Genomic DNA, 15,695 nt, shown 5'->3' on the forward strand with positions numbered 1-15,695 from the left:
TACCTCACATCAGACAGAATGGCAATCATCAACAAGTCTACAAACAATAAATACTGGAGAGGATGTGAAGAAAGGGGGATCCTCCTACACTACTGGTGGGAATATAAATTGGTATAACCACTGTGGAGGACAGTACGGAGGTTCTTTGGAAAACTAAAAATAGAACTATCATATGATTGAGAAATCCCACTCATGAGCATATATACAGAGAAAACCTATTTCAAAAAGATACATGCACAGTAATGTTCACTGCATCACTATTTACAATAGCTAAGACATGGAAGCAACCTAAATGTCCATTGATAGAGGAATGGATAAAGGTGTGGTACACATATACAATGGAATATTACTCAGCCATAAAAATGAATGAAATAATGCCATGTGTTGCAACACAGATGGACCTAGAGATTATCATACTACGTGAAGTAAGTCAGACAGAGAAAGATAAACATGTGATACCATTTATAAGTGGAATCTATAAAAATGATACAAGTAAACTTATTTACAAAACAGAAACAGACTCACAGACTTGGAAAACAATTTTATGACTACCAAAGAGAAAAGGTGGGAGGCGGAGGGATGGATTGGGAGTTAGGGATTGGCAAGTGCACACTACTGTACATGGAATGGATGATCAATGGTGATCAGTTGTATAGCAGAGGAAAATCTACTCAATGTTCTGTGATAACCTATATGGGAAAAGAATCTGAGAAAGAATGGATGTGTGTATATGTATAATTGAATCACTTTGCTGTACAGCAGAAATTAACACAACATAGTAAATCAACTATATTTCGATAAAAATTAAAAAAAAATTAGCTGGTTGTCCTGTATCTTCCCTGGCAACCCTACTTAGGTGGCTTGGCGTGCCTGAGACAGTGGTTCCTACTGGAGGACATTTACTGCTCTGGGCATAACCTGGGCTACATGAAACTTTCTGGATAATAGCTCACTCTGGTCTTGATCTCTGCCATTTAGTAAAGCAAATGAATATAAATTATATAAAACATTGAATCTCCTCAAATGTGTAAGACTTCAAACTCTTGCAGCAATTTAAAAAAAAGACAGCAACAGTAATGATGATGAGGATGATGAGGATGATGATGTCTATATTGGAAGCTATTCTTCCAAGTGTTTTATAGATACATGTTAATCCTCATGACAAATTTATGAGGTAGGCGACATTATTGACTCTGTTATACAGTCGGTCCTCCTGGGTTCTGCATCCAAGGATATGGAGGGATGCTGTACTGTGCCATTTTATATAGGGGACTTGAACATCACTAGATTTTGGTATCCTGGAACCAATCCCCCAAATGAAGAAGTGGACCCACTGAACATTTAATTTGCCCAGGGAACTTAGGTGGCTTGTAGTTGCTAAGTGGCAGGGCTGGGACTGAATCCCCACAATCTGGCTTCAGAGCCTGCCTCTCAACCACTCTCCTCTACTGCATCTTTAATGGCCAACACATTACTCACAGCCCTTCACGGCTGATTGTAGCATACGGTATGCTGTGAGCTGACACTTGTGAACAGGGGCACACAGAATCAATCCCAAATTCATTATTACCTGCGAGTTATGACTTCTAGTAAGCTGATACAGATTACCTTTACACACCCACCCCCTGATACTCCCCTTCTCCATGTAGGCTCCAGAGAACCTCACCATGGAAGGAGAGGCCACTCTGTCTAGTGCAAGCATTTCACATGGTCTCTGGAGGGGATGAATAGAGCATCAAAAAATCTTGCCTTTCACTCTTCCTGGTTTGGCACACACTCTTTGCGACACATACCAATACATTCTTCCTTTCAACCATTCTTTTCTTCTCCAAAAGGAAAATTCCTACTCATTCTTCAAGATCGAACTCAAATATCACTTCCTCTGTGAAGGTTCCCCTGATTTTCCTTGGTCGTGTTAGATCTCCCTCCTTCCTGTATATTCCCTTGGCACTTGAGTCATGGCTCAAATCCTTGTCTCTGATTCCCAAATCCAGTCTTTTCCTATTGACTCTATCTCAATGAAATGTTTCTCTGGAACAGAGCTTGTCCACTTTGACTGAGGACTGAGGCTTTGAATCAGCCAGGGATCTTGGTAGTATACACATAATAGGTTCCCACACTCCAAAATTCTGATTTGGCATGTTGGACGTAGAATCAAGAGACACTGATATTAAAAAATAACTTCACAGATAGTTCCAAACTGCAGTGATGAGCCATGGTTCAGAGCCATGATTCTAAGTTGAAGTGATATTCTACATAAGCTTGTTGAAGTCAAGTTCCATTCTTGATACCTAGTGAACACACTCTTCTCTTGCTGGTCATGACCTTAAAGGTGGTTATGACTGAGAGTCTGAAAGAACTTTGGGGAGAGTCCTTAAGGTCACTTCCAATCCAACCTTCTATTATTCGGGTTATATTTTCTGACATGACGTTCAATTTCACGCACCCAAAGCAGTGCCCCCTACTACAACGATACTATAAAAAGGGAAAGGTGTCTATTTCAGAGATCAAAAGAAGCTGTCTGGAGGAGAAAGACTTTTAGAATCTTCTCGTATAATCCCAGATGGGGAAATTAAGGCTCAGAAGAGTGAAGGAAGCTGCTCAAGTTTCCAGTTTTCCTACCCCTATCCCTTCCTACCCCTCCTCACATACCTTGTCCACTGAACCCAGTGCCAAGTCCCTACGGTTGATATTTGAAAGTGAAAAGAAAAAGGGCTTGAACTACGCACCCAGTTTATATCCAAGCAAAGAAACTACACTCTGGTCATCTAGTAAAACACATAATTGAAAAGGAGACCTAGTCTCATAAAAGACATACACACCACAAAATATCACAAAATTTAACAAAAACTGCAATATTATGCAAACCGGTGTAAAGCAGATGCATTTTTTAAAAATTTTAAATTGAATTCTGAGGCCTAATCCAAGAGATAAAAGTCAAAAGAAGCCAATATGTGATGATTGAGTATGCACGACCACAACCCATAATCTCTGCCATCCTCTGCAGTGTAAACAAATCTGCTGATTGTTGATGATATTGCTGAAAACATCACTAATCAAACCTTAAATACCAAATACATTTAAGCAAATAACACTCTAGTTACAGTCATTCTAGCTAATCGTGAAGGAAATCCAAATTGGAGCCCAGTTTGAAAATGGCCAGAGCTATCTTGTAGCTGCGCATTAATTGACCAACATCCTAGAGGCAGTGCTTTCTCTTAAGTACAGAAGGCCTGAAATACAAAAGGAAATAAGGAAGAAGTCCAGGAGGCAAGCGCTAATGCAATTTCAAACTGGAATTACATCAGCAGCTTTAAACAGATGGCAGAATGGGAATAAATGTGTTAGCTCCTTTCTCTTACTTGGGCTTTCATTGTTTATATCATTAAAAATAAGGAGAGTTTAAAATAACATATATCGTCATGTACCGACTCACAGACACACGCAAAACCAGTTTGAAGGAAAGACTGAATTTGGTCATACTCTTGGTTGTTTTGAAAATAACTGGGTGAATTCAATTAAGTAACCAGCTGGCCATTTACAAAAGGGGTTAAAACCTTTAAAGGCACACTGATTATGACTGTGCTGGTCACCAAAAAACTCTGAATAATCTAGAGAACATTTTTCCTTTGTGTGAGAAGGTGATGGTGAATTATGAAATGTTATACTTCCAAAGTTCAATAGACCTAATTGATTATCTAGTTCAGTGATAGCAAAGGAATACACGAGTGTCAGCACTTTCTGTTCTGAGACGTAAACAGAGAGCACTAACCTATTCTTGTATCATTCCTGCCACCAGAAGTTTAGTCTCAGAATTCTTCTCCAGACAGCCCATGTTGGTTTATTCATGATGGAGCAGGTACATAGGAGCCTTTTCCCCATCCCTGCTCTCATCCAACTCTTTCATTTTTCAGATAAAGAGACAGAAACCCAAGGGAATAAAGTGCCCAGTAATATCGATAATGTTTTTCTCTATGAATGTTTACTGAATGCTCAAAAAATATTTATTTACTGTGCGTGACCTGTGTGCCTGGCACTGTACTAAGCACATTACATGAATCATCCCATCTGACTTCACAGCAATCCTATAGAGGCAATTTTTGTTCCTATTTTAAAAATGGGGAATTAAGGTTAGAGAGATCAAATACTTTTCTTCTTCTCAGGATGTTGGAGTAAGCTCCCATGAAACGCCTTTTCTCATCTTTGAATTAATAGGAATGTTAATAAAATGCTTAAAATACACTGTAAATAAAAAGGGATATCTTTGTGGATCAGGAAGAAAGAAAAAATCTATTAACCTATTAATGATTTTTAGGAACTGAAGTGGGGCCATGGGGAATAGGAACCAGATACAAGCTCTCCCAAATACTGAGGGGCTCTAAAGCATGTTTGAGCTTGTATTCTAAGCTATATACTTCTACCTCAATCAAATTTTGTCTCTCTTTTTTCTTTCTTTCTTTCTTTCTTTTTTTTTTTTTTTTTTTTTTTGCTTTTTAGGGCCACACCTGCGGCATGTGGAAGTTTTTCAAGCTAGGGGTCCAGTCACCTATAGCTGCTGGCCTATGCTACAGCTGCAGCAATGCCAGATCTGACCTGCATCTGCAACCTACAACACAGCTCACAGCAATGCCAGATCCTCAACCCACTGAGCAAGGCCAGGGATCGAACCCACATCCTCACATATCCTAGTCAGGTTCATTAACCACTGAGCCACAATGGAACTCCCCAAAGTTTCTCATGAAGTTAGGCAAGTGCCTGAGTGGCACTGAGACCTACTGGCCTCTATTTTTTAAGGTGTGGACAGACAACCCACCTCAGAGGACCTGGGCTCACATCCACATCCTTGCCTCTATGGGATAAAAAAATTTCTTCATCTTCAAAACAGAGTATTAGTGCTTCTTCTGTGTACCTACAGCTTCTTAAAGAAGTTATGGTAGGCAGCCTCCAAGATGGCCATCAATGGTCCTCAGTGATGAGTGTTCATGCCCTTTAATAGTTGCCTTACACACTGAACAAGGCTGAATGGGTAATCATAGAGTATTAGAATAATTACGGTGTGTATCTTCTGAGGCGAGGTCATGGAAGGAATCACAACTTATTCCTGAGCTCTCTTGTAGCATCCCTCTGGGGGAAGTGAATGCCAAGCTGTCAGACACTCCAGCAGTGTTATGGAGAGGTTCAGTGTGATTAGGAACTGAGTCCTTGAGCCAATGGCCAGTACCAATTTGCCATCCAAATGAGTAAGCCATCTTAAAACCAGATCTTACAGCCCAAGTCATGTGTTAAGATGACAGCCACTTCAGCCAATATCCTGATAGCAACCCCATGAGAAACACTAAACCAGAACCGCCCAGCTAAGCTTCTACTGAGTTCCTGGCCCACAGGCACTGAGATAATAGAGATTTGTTGTTTTAAGCCATTAAGTTTTGAGAATAATTTGTTACACAGCACTAGAGAACTAATACAGACATAAATAAGATAATAATTGTAAAGCACTGTCTAGCTTAAGGATAATTTTGATATCATCTGAAGGTCTGAATTTCAGGTCACTGCATTTCTACTTTATTTTATACTTGACCTATCCCCTTGCTTACTTCTACAAGTGGGAGCGGTGGAATTAATACAGCACTGGAAATCATTACTAACAGAAGATGTGAAATCTCAAGCCCCGGAAATGAAGTGCAAAGGACTTAAGTCAACATTGTCTCCCCAACCCTTGGTATGTGGAAATCAGGATTTGAGATGGTGTGCTCCTAGATGACACCCCCGAGACCTCATTGCCTATATTAGCATCCAGACTGATCAGCTTCTTGTTAACATTTCACCCTAAGCCTGCTGAATCACCTTGATGACTTTTGCATGTACTATAACGCTTTGCTTTAAGAGAGAAAATAACACACATTTTTTCACCTACTTCAGGTATTACCAAAAAAATTATGGTATTTTGTCAAAACGTCACATTATTAGTCCTACTGAACAAGCTAATAAACTTATTTCTTGTTAGTTTTTTTATCTTTACTTTCCTCCAAAACCAGACATGGATACAGAATTCCTCATTAGAGCTAAGACTTTTATAAAATTAATTGCTTTCATAGTCACTTAGGAAATGTTTTTTTGTCCTTTTTTTTTGCCATTTCTAGGGCCACTCCTGCAGCATATGGAGGTTCCCAGGCTAGGGGTCTAATCAGAGCTGTAGCCGCCGGTCTACACCAGAGCCACAGCAACGCAGGATCTGAGCCGCGTCTGCGACCTACACCACAGCTCACAGCAACGCTGGATCCTTAACCCACTGAGCGAGGCCAGGGATCAAACCCGCAATGTCATGGTTCCTAGTCGGATTTGTTAACCACTGAGCCACGACGGGAACTCTCTAGGAAATTTTTTTTTAATTATAACCTTTGTTAAGGGTTAAAAGCTTTTCAAACCCCTTTGTCCTTGGGTCAGAATAAGATTTTTTGATTTTTTTTTTTTTTTTGTCTTTTTAGCTATTTTTTGGGCCACTCCCGCGGCATAGGAGGTTCCCAGGCTAGGGGTCTAATCGGAGCTGCAGCCACCGGCCTACGCCAGAGCCACAGCAAAGCGGGATCCAAGCCGCATCTGCAACCTACACCACAGCTCACGGCAACGCCGGATCATTAACCCACTGAGCAAGGGCAGGGACCGAACCCACAACCTCATGGTTCCTAGTCGGATTCGTTAACCACTGCGCCACAACGGGAACTCCAAGATTTTTTTTTTTTTAAATCACTTTGGGATCCCAAATATTAGCTACTTATTTAAATCATGATATGTCTTCAATTTGTATGTGTGTGTTTATCCAAATATTTCTGATTAAGTAACAATAGTAAAAAAAACACAGAAGACCAAAACAAGTAACTAACATCTGTGGTATGCTTGCTCTGTGATGATACTGTTCTAAAACCTTACCTATATTAAATCATTGCATCCTTACAATAAGCCTCTGAACTAGGCACTATTACTCTCTTCATTTTACAAGTGAGCAAACTAAGGCACAGAGAGATTAACAACTAGACTGAAGGCAAATAACTCAGCTGGGATACAAACCTGTGTAACTTGTGCCCTTAATCTCTCACTGTACATAAGAAAAGATATAAATCTTAAAAATTATCAGTAGAATGAAAATAAATGACATACTATTTGTTTTAATCCATCCAAGCAGCAAAAAGTTTAAAATTTTTTAAATTAGATAATATCCAAGGTAGAGCAGTGTATGGGATATTTTCACATACTGTGGTAAGAGTGTAAACTGGTATTGCAATAAGCAATGTAAGTGCTTAAAAAAAAATCTTCCTAGAATACCACCCACATATATGTGCAAGATTACGCAGAGTGATATTGTTATAAAACAGTAACAAATTAAAACACTTGGGCAATAGGGAAAGCAAAAAAAGTTGCATCAGTTCCCAGGGATGGGGCCTGGGCATTGGTTTGATTTTAAGACTCCTTACATGATTCTAGTGCAGGATCAGTGGGACTAAACCTGTAGTCTCTCCATTTGATGGAACAGTATTTCTTTTAATGAGGTACATTTATATGCAACTGATATGGAACAAAAATTGCAGAATATGTATTGTATGATGCCACCTATGTAGAAACAAAACAATACTGTTTTATATGTGCATACATATGTATGTATAAATATATATTAAGAAAAAATCCAGAAAGATGCATGCCAAAGTAATGTGATTACCCCTGGGAATTTGGGGATGGTAGCCAAAAAGGATTTTAGTCTTAATAGTAGTGTATTTAATGTCTTACAAGAAGATTAAAAATAAACGTAAAAGTATTTATAGATGTTAAACAATGAATACCTTAAACCAATTAAAAAAAATAGAAAAGAAAAACCCCAAATCATAATCCAACCAGCTAGAAAAAGTCATTAAAACTTTTTTCGTTCTATTTACTCCTATCTTTTGTTTATACTTACATATACATTTATTTTAATCTTTTCTCCTCTTTATAGACAAACTAGGAATCATTCATGATGCATTTCTCTTTAAAGTTTGCAGAGGTTTTCTCCACAGATGCTCCTGAAGCTTGTGCATCAATCCCTGACTGGGCCTGTCCTTCCATGAGAGCCTGGCTGAGGATGGAGTCCAGGGTTTGGGTCAGAGTGGGGATGAGGGTTATTAATATTACGTGGGTCATCACTCATGGGGTTTGCAGGGTTCCCACAACCCTGTCACAGGGCCCAGTGTTCCTGATAAGGGATTTAAAGTTTTGGAACATGGAAACCATCCCTTTTAGCACATGAGTTTGTTACTAGACTTGCAGGCACATTTTCAATCTGTTTGAAAGTAGGAGGTCATCTACAACTGATTTCATCCCAAGAAATGGGGCCAAACTGCATAAAAAGGACAGGAACCAGGTCATATGGTTTAAAAGGGAGGCATCTGACACCTCCAACCCTCCAAGTGGATGCAACAATCTTCCAGTCTGCACGCCTACATCATGACCCAATTGGTGGTATTGCAAAGTGTCTCATGGTTTATTCCACTCTACATGTTTATGAAGCACTGGCACTGGGATATACACTGGATGGAAACAACATATTAAAGATCTGGTTGCTGGTCTGTGAGCTCTCGCGGTTCAGAAAGGAAGACACGTACTCATGTAGAGCCCCAATTCAAGGCAGGCTATGATGCACTATAACTATCAGAGCTCTAACCAATCTGTCAAATGTGGGCATAATAATGGGGACAATACTAAATTCTGCTATTCCTTAATCAATTTTCAAGGTGGGGAGGTGAGTACTTTTCCTACATTGCTTGCATTGATTCATTCTTGAACTAATAAACTTGAAATCACAACACTACTGTGGCTAGAATGCCATCTCTGTGTTGCATCTCCATTTGGGCTCCATTTGGGCTCCATTTAAATTCTGATTCAGGAGCATGTAACATTAATTACACACAGTCTGTTAATACCTGGGAGACAGTGTGAGCTTGAATCTTTCTGGGCTCCACTTCCTCATCTGTAAAATGAAGATTTTTTTTTTTAACATTCCTCTCATTTACCTCTTCCCATACTATGTACACACGCACACACACTTGAGAACCAAATGAGTTAATGGATGTGAAGGCAGGCTCCATATTTTGGACAGCTATAGAAATGTTAAGGCCATTATATAGATTTTTATCAGAGCTGCAGGTTTATCAAATGTTTATATTTCATCCTTGGAGACTTCTGCTTTTATTTGAAATGCAATATTCATCTCCTCGTATTTTGTGAGACTAATCTTTTTATCCAATGTCTTCAGTCTGCTTGCTAGAAAGCTGTCTAGGTAACAATGTTGATATTCAAAAGCCAATCTGAAAACATTTTCCATCTAAGAAGTGTCAAAAATCACAAATGTGTATCTTTTAAAAAACTGACTTTATCCACTGTTTTACAACCCTGGTGAAAGTATTATCTGTTTTAGGTGTATGTCTGCCCTGAATATTTCTGACATCCTTATAGGCTTGAATGTGGTTCCTGATTTATTCCTTTTAAATAACCTGGTGATCCCAGGGGGGATATCACAATCTATAAGTATCACAATTTACAATAAGATAGATTTTCCTACCTTGCTAATTACAGTATTAATTTCCATTTACGAGTTGGTAATTCCTAGCATCAATCCTTTCCCTGTCGTTGGGGTGGGGCTATTGTTTTCAGAGAAGGCCCCAGGAACATCTCTTCTATTCTAATCTCCAGTTGTGCTACACAGAACAGAAAATGAGTTTAAAAAAAAATAAGGGGGGATAATTTCCTTGATGGTAGACTAAAGTAGGCAGAAATTTCTCAGGTTTCTTAACAAATTCTCCACTCAGAACCACACCACTCTGGGTTTCATCAGTGTCTCAGAACCATTTTCATCATTCTCCCTGCCTCACCAGGTATGAAAGCATTCTCATTATTATAGCAATATTTATATTCCCATTCCACTCCCCCCTAGCACATTGCATCCCATCGTCAGGAGTGAGAAGTAAATCATAAAGTAAAAGCATTTCCCCCACGTGCTCAGTTTCTCTGCTTTGAACCTTCAATCCCAGCTGCCAGCAGGAGCACCTCAAGGGCTTTTAGAAATTCAATCAGTTCCCAGATAAGAGCATAACAAGATATTAACTTTCACACTGTTTTTCTCTATGACTTGGATTTTCCACTTTTTGAGTAAAGTCTAATAATTTTTGCTTCTAATGGGACAAAGGAGGAGCAAGAATATGGAAGTGCTTCTAGGGCTGGATCTTGGGAATTCAGGAATTCCTAAAAATAAGGCTGCTCCTCACTCTTCTTCTTTTGTTATTGGTTCCAGGATAACAGAAGTCAGAGGACAACCAAGATCTTGAAAGTTGTGGAGTGGAGAAGTCAAAGTAGGCGACCAAAGCCTAAGATGGACCAGTGAGGACCCAGGCCCAGTAGCCGAGCTGGGGTAAATGAGAAGCTTTAGCCAGGGGGCACAAAGCAGAGCCAATCCTTGGAATTTATTTGGGCTTCACATAATATTCATCTCTGTGTCACAGTTCCAGAACAGAGAGCAGGGATTTCAGAAGTCATCTAGTCTTTTTTTCCCCTCTTCTTGATTAGAAACCTGCAGCTTTAAAGGAATAGGAATTGTGGGTGTAAACAGACTTAGAAAGTAACCTGTCACAAAGCTGGATCAGGAGGACGGAAGGCCAACAAGGGACGTTTCTGAGAACAGAATGAAGCTAATGAAGGGCTCAGTGTGTCTGAATGTGTTAAGAGAAGTTTTATAGCTTGGTCAGAGAGCTCAGGGAAAATTAATAATAGGTGCACAGAAAACTAAGCAAATGTAAAAAAAACGGGGGGGGGGACTTAATTCATGTTAAGAAGACAATGCACGAGAAAGACAATGAAGCCATAGTATAAGTGAAACCATAGCTCAAGCTGTATGTGATGTTTACAGGATCATGATGTTGTAAACATGATGTGTGAGGAAGAGAGCTAAGTTGAACCTTCCCCACCCTTAAAAATTTGGTGGCTAAAATGGAAAAGTCGGGAAATAGAATGATACACATGTTATTTAGAAACTTGGAGGTAAATCCTGGAAGAAATCACTGAAATAATTTAAAGTGGTGGCTGCTAGAGAGTGGAGCAGGGGACTGCAATTTCTCACGATAAAGCCTATGGTTCTATTTTAAAGGATGTGGACTTTTGAAAGGATGTTTATGTATGTTTAAAGGGAGTCACTAGGTCTATCCATAAATATACAGTGAGATGTTGAACTTAGATTTGGCCAAATGCTGTGCCTTTGTCGATGAAATGCGACCGGAAGTGAAGTTTCAGGAATGAGCGCACAATCCACCACATTCCCTTCCTTTTCTCAGCCTTTGCAGATTGAGGAGCTGATTTTCCCTCCACTGTTGTCCCCAAGTAAGAACAGCACAGAGCAGAGCCTTTCGGTCTCCCCACAAGGGAGATAAAACACGAGGGAAATTAGGCCCGTGTAGTTTTAAGTTACTGCTGGGGGTGGGGTGGTGTTTATTCATAAATACTTATAAACACAGCCTATCTAACAGCTATAATCACTTCAATAAAGGCAGAAGCAAGTGAAAAAATGAAAATATAGAAATATGCCATTCCATTCAAGTCACAAGTATGGAGCAAGGAGTAGAGAAGTAAGACTGGTGACAAGCAACTATGAAAAAAGACTCAGATATTTCACTATTTCATATGTGTGTGTGTGTGTGTGTGTGTGTGTATAAATACATACAGAAATTTTTATTTTCAATTTAAATTTTCAATACATATATAGAAATTTTTTAATTATGTCATATTTTATAATATGTAATATATGATACAGGTAGAGTTAATATCTTTATATACAGAATTTGTTATATAATATACTTATATATATATATATATATATACACACACACACACACACACAGTGATATGTAGAATAATGGCCCTCAAAGGCCATTCTAACCCCCAGAACCTGTGAATATGTTAACCTACACGGCAAAAGGGACTTTGCAGATGTGATTAAGGTAAGGACCTTGAGATGGGAAGATTACACTGGATTATTCAAGTGGGTCTAATCCATTCGCATGAGTCCTTAAAAGCAAAGAATCATTCCTGGCTGCAGAAAGCTAGAGAGATGGCAACAGGGAAAGGACTCAGCCTGCTTTCACTGGCTTTGAAGATGGAGGAGGGGCCACCAGCCAAGGAATATGAATGCTGCCCAGCACTGTACGTAGCAGCCAGAGTTCTTATTAGGACACCAAGTGGGAGTTCTTAATAAACTCTGGTAATATACTCCTTTATTTATGAATATCAAATCTTGATATCTTTTTAATAATCCACTTATTGGTTTACTAAGTTTCTCTTGGTTATAAGCAAAACACTTATTGTTGTTCTAGGAACTCTTCTGAGAGATTTTCACACATTAAAAAAAGAGCATTCATGGTATTTCCCACCACTGATTGATAAGAAGAAAGCAGTTGTATTTTTGGTTCAGTTTAGAGCAAGTCAGAAGGACACTTAAACACTGCTTTAAGATGATTTTGTATCTCTCTGTTCTAATCCATATGTGCTGATTTTGAAGTTTAACTTCTCAAAGCCAATCTTATCTCCTCTTCTTTCAAGTTTTGGAAACTATTCTTTGTCACTTCCAGGTCCGGACTACAACATATAAAAACATTTTGCAAATTGTAAAGTGCTACATGTATGTAAGGGTTTTAGAATGGAGCCTGGAATTAAACCTTCCATCTCCATTTACAAGTACAGAAACTGAGGCCCGAACAGGAGGTGAGACATTTTCAAGGCCACTTGGTGAACAGAATTGGGGTGAGGCCCATCCTCACAGCACTCTTCAGGGCTCTCCTTCCGAGATGCTGAAATCATTCCAGACCCTTCCTGGCCCCCTCCCCCATATTATCAGAAGAGCACATTTTTCCTTTTCCTGATCATACCTCAACAAATTACCCTAAAACGTAGAAGTTTAAAGCAACAAACACTGAACTCACCGTTTCTGTGTATCAGAAATCCAGGAGTGGCTTAGTTGGGTGCCTCTGGCTCAAGAGCTCTCAAGAGACTACAGCTAGGAGGTCTGCCAGGACTTCAGTCACCCGAAGGCTGACTAGGCTGGAGAATCTCCATCCATGCTCATTCATGTACAGAGGACTGGAAGCCTCAGTTTCTTGCCACCTGGGCCTCTCCTTAGGGCTGCTTATGACATGGCCACTGACCAGAGAGAGAGAAAGAGGGAGAGACTTGACTTGAATGCCAAACTGACGAGCCTGAACTTTATTTCACATAAAATGAGGACCCACTGATAATTGATGAGAATTGCTGAGACGTTTCTAAAGTCTTTTTGGGAGTCATCATTGGTGTCCACTTACTGTTTAACTATTTGGGCTGAAACCATTCTATGTTGTCTAAAATCCCTAATATCGGAACGTAACTCAAGAAAACAAAATTCAGTAGTAAAAATCCTATGAACACCCTGTTGTGGCACATAAGCACCACAAAAAGGGAAGCAGGGAAAAACCATAGTAAGTATCTCATTAAAATAATATTCTAGGAGTTCCCTTCATGGCTCAGCAGAAACAAATCTGACTAGTATCCATGCGGATGCAGTTTCAATCCCTGGCCTCACTCAGTGGGTTAAGGATCTGGCGTTGCCATGAGCTGTGGTGTAGGTCACAGACGCCGCTTGGATCCCAAGCTGCTGTGGCTGTGGCATAGGCCAGTGGCTGCAGCTCTGATTCAACCCTGGGAACATCGATATGCCATATGTGAGGCCCTAAAAAGACCAATATATATTCCAGGGAGAGAAGAAAAGTTTACCTTTGGACTTTCCCTTTTACACAATTTATAATCACAGATCCTCTGACTTAAGGTTTAGAAAGAAACTTTGAAATTATCTAGATCAATGTAAGCTGATGACATCCAGACCTACCTCTCTAGCATCAACCACAACTCTGCATTTTATACCTATTTAGCAAACTGTCTACTGGATGGGGCAATTGGTTGAATTATGCATAGTCTTATTTCAACCTGTCAGAAATTGGGTTCATCATGCTTCTATCCTCTTCCACTTGGGCGTTTTATTTAATTCAATCATCATCTTCTCAATTACTCAAGGCAGGAGCCAATAGGCCATCCTCGTTGAATGTGGGAAGCCACATTCAACTGGGTGGTACTACCTACTGATTTTACATCTAAAACACATCTAGTTTCCTCTCTACTCTCAACACTCTTGAATTGACTGTTTTCCCCTCACACGGGTCTCAACAAATCTCCCCTCCTTCCCCTGCCTCCAATCCTTGAGGAATGCGGGAGTTCCCGTCGTGGCTTAGTGGTTAACGAATCCGACTAGGAACCATGAGGTTGAGGGTTCGATTCCTGGCCTTGCTCAGTGGGTTAAGGACCCAGAATTGCTGTGAGCTGTGGTGTAGGTTGCAGACACAGCTTGGATCCCATGTTGCTGTGGCTCTGGTGTAGGCCAGCTCCGATTAGACCCCTAGCCTGGGAACCTCCATATGCCTTGGGAGCGGCCCAAGAAATCGCAAAAAGACAAAAAGAGAAAAAAAAAAAAAAAATCCTTGAGGAATGTGTTACCTGGCCCAGATTATTTTCTCTGCCTGCCTGGAAAACTCTTACAGCTTTCTCTGGACCCAGTTCAAGTGTCACTTTCTTTCTGTGGAATTAACCTATTCTTCATCTGGACTTCCCACTCATTATCACCAACTTGTAAAATCATTGCTATCAGAATGATCATACCTTCCACAAAATGAGGTCTTTTTATTTTATAGTTAGGGAAACTCTGGCCCTCAAAGTCTAAGTGACTTATCAAGTTCAAGTTCACTCACTTCATCAATAGCAGAGCCAGAGCTAGAAGATACTCTAAAAATAGGATTCATGCCCAAGGACTCCCTACAATAAAATGTGCACTCCTTCCTTGGCCATGGAGAAGTATCTGTTGGGCTGAATCTACGGTTGTCTTTGAGGTTAAATCTGTACCCCTAAAGACCTGTCCTGCACTGAGGATGGAAAGCTTGCCTGCTAATATTCCAATCAGTGGCCCAGGAGTGTTTGCATTGATGGGCTGGGTGGGGATGTTTTGGCTTTGCTTGCAGGACGGCCCGTGGAGAGGAAGTGCCACTCCGATTTGAGAGTCACCCATTTCCATTCCACAGAGGTCTTGTCAAGTAGGAGCCTGTCAGCTTTCATTTCCATCTCTCTTGTCCCTGGGGCCAAAAGTCAAATTCAGTTTCTGCTCACTTGTTTGATTTTTAGTGGCCCCTCTGGCATCCCCAGCTCCAGAACCTTTAGCAAGTGGCTTCTTTTAAAAGTTTAAGGTGGAAATCTCTGAGCTGGGCCTGTGTTTCTCCTGACAAATGTGTAATTGATGAGAAATATCTCACTGGAAGCTATCCTTTCCTAAGTCTCGCTAAAAGGCACTTTCAGCCATGGGAAGTGCTCTTAGAGACCTTTTACAATGGACTAAGCTGGGCTAAAATCGTCACCTTTTTCCTCCTGGGTGACTATTCACTATCACCAACCTTTCTCAATGGGAGAAGAAAGTGAGGATACAGACAGAAAGGACATCACTCCTTTAATACATACAGGACAGAATGTTCTTAGGGACAGGCAAAAAAGCAGTGACTTGGAAGAAAACTGTAAAGGGTGGGTAGGTGCTAGGGGCTGGGGCAGGCTGAAACTTTGAG

The 15,695-nt window shown here is 40.2% G+C and overlaps 1 protein-coding gene across 39 annotated transcripts in view; it reads right to left on the reverse strand.

Moving 5' to 3' along the window:
- Nucleotides 1–15,695, reverse strand: part of ALG2 (ALG2 alpha-1,3/1,6-mannosyltransferase) — a 588,615-nt gene that overhangs the window by 190,206 nt on the left and 382,714 nt on the right. For all 39 annotated transcript variants that reach the window (XM_084978261.1, XM_084980678.1, XM_084989986.1 and 36 more), the window contains one exon: nucleotides 12,990–13,206. The gene's annotated coding sequence lies outside the window, so the exon portion shown is untranslated. The remainder of the gene's footprint in view (nucleotides 1–12,989; nucleotides 13,207–15,695) is intronic.

Source organism: Sus scrofa, chromosome 1, assembly GCF_054392235.1.
Source record: "Sus scrofa isolate SSC_HxYL_T2T_F1_AM1 chromosome 1, Sscrofa_HxYL_maternal_Yorkshire_Landrace_v2.0, whole genome shotgun sequence".
Lineage (NCBI taxonomy): Eukaryota > Metazoa > Chordata > Mammalia > Artiodactyla > Suidae > Sus > Sus scrofa.